The 8,018-nt window shown below is 41.0% G+C and overlaps 1 non-coding gene across 1 annotated transcript; it reads left to right on the plus strand.

Moving 5' to 3' along the window:
- The first annotated feature begins 7,568 nt into the window (after window positions 1-7,568).
- On the plus strand, window positions 7,569-7,675 carry LOC114818416 (U6 spliceosomal RNA). Its single transcript, XR_003766159.1, has one exon. It is a non-coding gene; the product is annotated as a U6 spliceosomal RNA (small nuclear RNA).
- The last annotated feature ends 343 nt before the right edge of the window (window positions 7,676-8,018 follow it).

Consider the following 8,018-nt stretch of genomic DNA (forward strand, 5'->3'; position numbering starts at 1 on the left):
CCCCGCGCCCAGCGCGCCGGGCGGTTCCTGCACAGCTCCCGCCGTGCACCAGCCTGCCCACCCCTGCAGTCTGGGGAAGGAAAAGGACACCGTTTGATGCAAACTGTTTGCGGGGATCTGCACACCCCCAGGAAGACCGAGATGAGTCTCTGCTTCCAGAGCATTTCGGGGTGGAGTGATGCCTCGCAAGCAAATGTGGACTTTCCCTCCAATGTTTAATCTCTTCTTCCTATCTCCCTGAGGCAGCAACTCAAAGAAAATGACCCTCAAAGGGTATGATTTTCTGCTTCAGACAAAGCTTGTTATCCTGGGGCTGCTTTTTCTGTTTCCTCTCTTCTATTCTCTTTCTCCCCTCCTCTCTCCAGAACAAAAAAGATCATACATCTCATCAGGAACTGTCTTCACAGGAGATTTTTTTTTTTTCCTTTTGACAACTTTCTTTTCATAAGAAGAAAAAGTATTTTTCCTTTTTTTCAATGTAATTGTGTTCTGCTTAGGGTACTTTGATGTAGTAACGACTGCCATGAAGTAGATATGTTGCTTGCTGTTTTATGAAAAAGACATTTAATGTGAAGTACCAATCATTTAGTCTTGTGACTTTTTCCATCTGTTACAAGCTTCCTATTTTTGGTGGGAGGGGGGTTAATTTTTGACAGTTATTTTGTGGGAAGAGTTACAGATTAATTATCTCTAGTGGAAAAAAATCTGTGTCCAACATGTTAAAAATATCCCTTCCTGAATTATTTTTTTCTTTTTTAAGGCACTTTAAAGTCCTTCATTTTCGCCTCTGTAAAAAGTATTTTTTTTGCAATTATGGTCTAAGGATAGAAGCGAGTCAAAGATTTGAGGAGATCTGACATCTTTTATGAGACTGAAATAAATAGGAAAAAAAAGCCAAGCTTTTAGGCACACACACCTAACACCTAAAGGATGTCCTGCAGGCCCCAAAATAAGTAGTTTTTTTCCTGCAAAACTAATATAGATAATCTTTATTTCCCGTTGCTATCTCTACAATCAACTGCCATCATTGCAAGGAGTGCCCCATCATATATTTTCTGTATTTCCAGCTAACAGTAAACAGGAATAAGAAATCTAAATCTGAACTTTGCGGATCTGTTTTCCATAAACTGATAAGCTAGACTCCATTATGCAAATTTAAGTTATTTGGTGAAATTGAAATAAAGTAGGCTTCATACCCACATCCTGCCAGAAATAAAGGACATGTTTAACCTCTGATGTTGCAGAGGTTGAACAGTTCAGCCAAGCCTGTCAATAGCATCTCTGCTGTCTCCCTGCGCTGGCTGCACTGCTTATCTTTGCAAGCGCTTTGGGCCCTATACTCTGGTTCTCTTGCAACCAGGAGTAAATGCCCTGAATCTCCAACTGAATCAAGGTACAAACACAGCAAAAAGGACCTGAAAAGGCAGTCAGCTCTGGGAGATGTTTGGGCTTGGATGCAAGGCTGTGCTATAGCCGCTGGTTGCAGGCTTGGGCACAAACAGCTCTGGCTGCATGGCCCCAGTGTCAGAGAGATTCCAGGACGCTGCAAGGAGAAGAGGGACACAGGATCAAGTAACCCTACCACGGGTGTGCAGGGACAGATGAGATACCAGCAATAAGACTGTATGGAACATTACCTGCTGGTAACAGTCTCACAGAAGCAGTCCAAGAGGTTTGAGACCTTCTCGTCTTGTCTTTGCAAGAAGATTTGCACACTTGGCTTATGCTTTCCACATTGTTTTGTTAGTGGCATTCCCATATGTTCATACCACTGTGTTTGCTGCTGCTTGACTATTTGCATGCTGTGCCTGTTTTTGCTAAGTGCTTTTTGCAGCTACTTGCTTCTGTGAAACGTCTTTGCTGCTGACTTAGGTATCCTGTTCTTTCATCTGCTCCATGCTTAAACAAAAAATTTTAGACTGTTAAAGTCATATGCTCTTTTCTGCAAGTCTAGGGATTTTTGAGGCCTTTAAAACTTCAGTTTCTCTCCACTCTATTATTGTGCCCCATCACAGTTAATTCCTGCCAAAGAGGAGCATGGTCAGAGTCCATTGTAAGCAATGGGAAAATAACATTTCCAACTTAAGTTGTGTCTCTGCAGGACAAAGGGTGCTAGAAATATGAATTTTGCAGGGGAGAGAAAGCAGCCAGTACTAAGCAAGCACTGTGTCCATGAAAGAGAAACTTTGCTCAGGGACCTAGTAGCTTTTCTGAGGCATAGTTTGCCCAGGACTTGGAAAATCAACCTTTCCTTCTGTGCTAGCTCACAGATTTTTCGGAAGGCAGTGAGAAAGAGAAGACAACCACAGAGATGGGATTTCTCTACCCTGAAGGGAGAAAATGTGCTTGTTTCATGGGAAAGAAGCATGTTTGCTGTCATCAGGGAAGGTAAAAGTGTTTATGACCGTGAGGCAGAGGCATTAGCACAGGGCATGTGTGCTCATCTGGCCTCCTGAACACTTTGTCAATCCCAACAGCCGAAACCTTCCAGTTCTGACAAATAGAGCAAGGATGACTTGGAGATACAAGTCATGCAATTTCAACATAGTTGCAGAAAAGGTTTTTTAAGCTTCACAACAGCTAGGAAGGGTGGAGCAGGCCACAATGCTGTGCCTGTCCCACTTGTTTCTGACGGCTTGCCATCTGTAGTCAAATGAGCCTTCAAACACTGCATGTGGGTCTTTAGCACCTGATTAAAAGTATCTCAATTACTCCATCAGGAATGTCTCCCTCAGGCATCAGCTAGGAGACTCATAAAGCCATTGCTCTTCTCAGTCCCGAACTCCAGTCATATCCTGATGTGATTAGGGGTGGTGCTCACTAGCATTTTCAGTCCCTGCCAGCCTGCACAGTCATATCTTCTCACTGCTCTTATACTGCTAAGGCTTTTGAAATGGGCTTTACATGGAGACATGGATCTTATTCAGATTACTTATTTGTCTAGGGAAGACATATCATGCAAACCCTCTGAGAACATCAGGGAAATTAGTGATCCCTCAGAAAGCCTTCCATCTTGCTGTCACAGTTGCCCTAAGAAGGAGATCATGCCACCTTGAGGATGGGGCTGAAGCCTCTGAGATAGCTGTGCTGTTACTGCACAGGGAAGGAGCAACAGCCACTGTTGCAAAGCTCGATGTCCTTTTTCATCCTGAAGATCCACTCTAGGTTGATTACGGCAGGCTGAAGGCTGCCATTGTCCCACCATGGGATTTCAGTACCTCTCCTCTAAAACCTCAGTCAGTGACTAAGACAAACTGTGAACCACAGCTGTGACACGCTCTGGAATAGTAAAATGAGAGGTGAGAAGAAAGCAGGAAGAAAAAGATAAAAGTAAATATAATAATGTTCTTTTTCAGATATTGTATTTATTTAGGTTTTGGAAACATTGCAGACTCTCTGTGCTCATTTATTCTGTGCTCATTATTTATTTTTTAAGGCCATTTCTCATTAAAAGAATAGGTGGAAAAAATGTCAACAGCTATTTCAAATATATAAAGTTCAACACCTGCATAAATGTCTGGAAGACCTAAGGAACAGTGTGTGGGTGGCTTTATTCTGTGTGTTAGGTTTGAATCTCCTAATAAAATACATTTGCAATAAATATAAAGGTAGATGCAGAACGTTATTACTGAACCTGTGCATACAGATGTTAAAGCTGAGGTGTATTAATAAGCTCTACCACCTGATGAATAGCTGGTACATGTACAGGCAGGAATCAGGTGAGTTAATGAAAAACTGCTATAATTAGGTAACCTTTTTCATGGTGCATTACATACAGAAATTTTGTTTGAATAGGTGAAGTTAAAAATAAGTATTTCCATCAATTCCGAAAATATACATTCTCTTAATGTATGACACTCCATGTTGAAAGAAGCAGAGCTATTTCATAAAGACACAGTTCACCGAATGTTGTCAGTGGGTACTTCTGACTTTTCAGACCACTGACACCTATCAAAAAAACTTACAATAATTTTTAAACTTTTTCTTTATGAATCATAGAGAACCTTAAAATGTTAAGGCTTGACATATTTTTATGCAATAGCCAGTGGTCTTCACGTAGATAAAAAACAAGTCAGCAGCACGAGGGAAGTGGAAGAGGACTACTCTCGCCCAGGCTCCCTGCGTTCAGTCTCCTAAGCCTGCTGTCCTCCTTCTCCTCACAGTGACTCTGCTTCTGGTTTTCTAGTATCTCACGCCAAATTATCTGAAGACTGATGTCCCAAGGAACTGATCTTTTAAAGAATATGGGCTTGTGAATTCTCCATGTGAAAGTATAGGTAGTTTCCCCTGATTTTCCAGTACAACATGCTGCAGGCTTTTCTGTGCAACATTCTGCAACATAATAGATGTTTCCATTACATCATGCATGGAATGACTTTAATATTGATCTAACATTTTACACAAGGAAATAGTGTAATGCTGCCTTATAAAATTTACTTTCAAACGCTAAATGTCAGCATTTTTAAGGAACATGAGAACAGCTGTACCTGGTGAGAGACAAGGTCAGGCTAATTTAGCATTCTGTCTCCAAGAGTACCCAGTTCCCTAAGTGCTCTGTAAAAAGTATAAGATGAGGGCAAACACATAGAGATGTTAGGTTACTCTCCTGGCCTACAGTAATCTGCATCTCAGGAGCTTTTGGCATTGAGCTTAGTGAAAATGTTGGGAAAGCAATAACATGTCAAAGTAAGGCATGCATGAGCCCAGTTGTATAGGTTCACATACATAAATTGAAAACACATAGTCTCTCAAAGTCTGATTGTAAGACCCTTCAAGTAGAATGTTCTTTGAAACCTTTTTAATTGCTAGCCTAACAATTAAACAGGTTAACAAGTAAACATCTTACAAGCCAGTCCAAAGAATATCTACCTCTTCATCTTCATCCTCCTCATCAGTCTTCATCAGCAATAAAATTCAACATTGAGTGGCCCAGGATAAGTGGTTAAACAGTGAGGAGGAATAGTGTGAAATGAAGTTTTGATGGTGATATTCTGTGAATTGAGACTTAAAGCACCTGTGTGTCAGAAAAGGCCAGTATACCCTTCAGATCTTGAGCCAAAATTGACAAAAATTACTGCTTAAGGTTAGACATCTAGGGCTACATGAACAAAAAAATCGGTGCATTACGACAGACATCAGTATTTTGCCATCAGAAGACTCAGCCATGAGGCTGGGCAATTCTGTACAATTCAGGGCAGGGGAGAGAACCAGTCGGGAGTCAGATTTATAGGACAAAGAAGGAACTTAGACCTTTATGCTACAAACTGTCATCCTGAAAACCCTCACTCAGCTGCCACCTAAATCTGGAAATATCTAAAATCTATTACTGACTCAGTTTTTTACCTTAATGTATTCCAGGTCCCTGGAGTATTTCTGGTTTTGTGTGTTGTGCATTGCCAAGTGTGCCTGGTTTTGATACTGGTGGTTAACTGGGGACTCATGATTAAGTCCTTATGAAAAGCAGAATAAAGGCATCCTCCTGTGAGAGCTCTTATAAGCCATGAGCTGGGAGGTAGTCTCACAGCACCTCTGGAAACCATAGCTTCCTACAGATCAGGCTGCATGAGGAAAATGTTCATTTGGGTGGGACCTCTGCCCCAGCCACTGCCTCGAACATGTTTCTCGGATGACAGTGTTTGCAGGCAAGAGCCTTTTTCTAAAAATATCAGAAACGCTTCTGTCAGAAAACAGCTGTGCCTCTTTTCTTATCCCCCATGGACCCTTTCTCAGAAATAGTCACCAAACAAAGCATTGCATACAAACCTCAGTTGGAGGTGGTCATTTCTTTTCACCCAAAAGCCTGGCAGGATGCCCTTGAGGAGAGATGGCAGATTTCAGTTCTTTGTCCCTCCTCAGACTGAGAGGATTTGAATTTATGTGTAATATTCTCACCACTGTGACTCAGGTACCAAGCATAAAGATATTTTGGAAAAGATTTTCCCTCCTTTGAAGTGTTCAGCTTTCTATAAAGCTCTTCAATGTCTATTGAATCCCAGTTTCCTACCACCTCTGGTACTAGTTATTTCATTATTTCAAGGATGTCCTTTGGTAACAGTGGTGGTCTATGTAGGCTAAAGTCTGTTTATGACTGTTGGCCATTCATAGCTAAAGAAGTCAGTCCTCCCTCTGTGGGTCTTTTCCATGCATTTCATATACTTTGTTCCTCTGCCTAGCTCCGAAATAGTAAAAGCATGCTGGCAAAAGTGTGATTGAGGTATGCCTAAGTGTTTGTTTTGCTTCTTCCATTCTGCAAGCACAGCTTCAACAAAGAAATATTTCCACCACAAGATTTGTGTTGAACAATGCCAACAGCAGCCAAGAAGAGATAACTGAGTACAAGCCTAGCTTATTCTTTTACTAATTTGTTTCTTGATACAGGCAAATCCCTGAAAGGGCTTTTTTTTTTTTTTTTTTTAATTCCATGGCTTATGATTTATAAGACATTGAGGAATGCATCTGCTTCACAGTTTGCAAGGTCTTTTGAAATCCATAGATAGGTATTGCTATGGGAGCATGACATATTATTAATATGTCACAGTTCAGGGTGAAGTGTATTAACATACTTTTAATGTAAAAAGTGAAGCTGGAGGAAAATTAAACAATAAGCTTGAACTGAGATGGTAATATTAGTATTAAGTACTATTATAAATAACATTATTTGCATATAAACATAAACAAAAGTACTAGCTGTATTGTCATGAACCACAGGTATTTATTGCCAGTAGGGAAAATATAAATAGTTTTTGAGGTTGTGAAATAATTATCTGCTACCTTTAAAAACACATTTTCCCCAAAGAGTGACTTTTACAAATGTTAACCCCAAGGCCAAACTATGTTGGTATTATTATTCTAATGTGCCTTTTTGCTGTGTTTTGTTTAGCTTCTTTTTTTTTTTTTTTTAATAATTCACTACCTGGGCACTCTTCTTCACATTTGTACTTAGTCACCACAGTCTTTTCTTTTTCCTCCATTTCTCTTTGTAAGAATCCCTAATTTCCTTGCATTTTCTTTGGTTTCATCTTCTTCTTCCGTGATGTCACTTTCAGACATGGAAGACTTGGCTGTTTGATGTCTCCTCAGGCAGTAGAGGAAACTTAAAAACATTATCTTTAAGCTACCACCACCGTTGCATTGCCATATCATAGAAAGCATGGATGATTTGGAGGTGAAGATGCCAGAGATACAGTTCGGACCTACTGATTCAGGCATGACCCAAGGAGTGGGACAGTTGAGCTCCGCCTTACTCCCTTACATCCCCACTTACTCCCTACTGGTGATGCTTTCTCCCTTGTTTCTTTCCAGGACTATTCAAACAGTCCAGGACAGATTTTCAGTGCCTAATTTTCAAGTGCCCAGTTTCCAGAACAGAAGGTAGGCTGTTATTTAGGGAGTTCATTGAGCAACTTGAGGGTTGGACTAGATAATCTTTAAAGGTTCCTTCCAACCCAAACCATTTTGTGATTCTATGATTCTAAGTTTCAGCAAGATTTCAGCATGATTTCAGCAAGACTTATCTACCCCATGTACTGGTTGAGCTTAATGTGCCACAACATCATGGCCAGCAGAAATTGCTCACTTTGGCAGCACATATACTAAATTTGTAACGATACAGAGAAGATTAGCGTGGCCCTTGCACAAGGATGACACGCAAAATCATGAAGCGTTCCATATTTTTTAGGGCCATAAAGATGGTGAGGGGCCTGGAGCATCTGCATTATGAGAGGCTGAAAGAGCTGGGACTCTTCAGCCTGGAGAAGAGAAGACTGAGAGGGGATCTTATCAATGACTATAAATATCTGAAATGTGGGGGCCAAATGGATGGGGCTGGGCTCTTTTTGGTGGTGGCTGGTGACAGGACAAGGGGCAATGGGCAAAAAACTGGAACACTGGCAGTTCCATACAAACCTAAGGAAAAGCTTTTTTACTGTAAGGGTGTTGGATCACTGGGACAGGCTGCCCAGAGAGGTTGTGGAGTCTACATCTCTGGAGATGTTAAAAAGCCACCTGCATGCTTTCTT

This window comes from Antrostomus carolinensis, unplaced genomic scaffold, assembly GCF_000700745.2.
Source record: "Antrostomus carolinensis isolate BGI_N321 unplaced genomic scaffold, ASM70074v2 scaffold6620, whole genome shotgun sequence".
In the NCBI taxonomy this organism is placed as follows: Eukaryota; Metazoa; Chordata; class Aves; order Caprimulgiformes; family Caprimulgidae; genus Antrostomus; species Antrostomus carolinensis.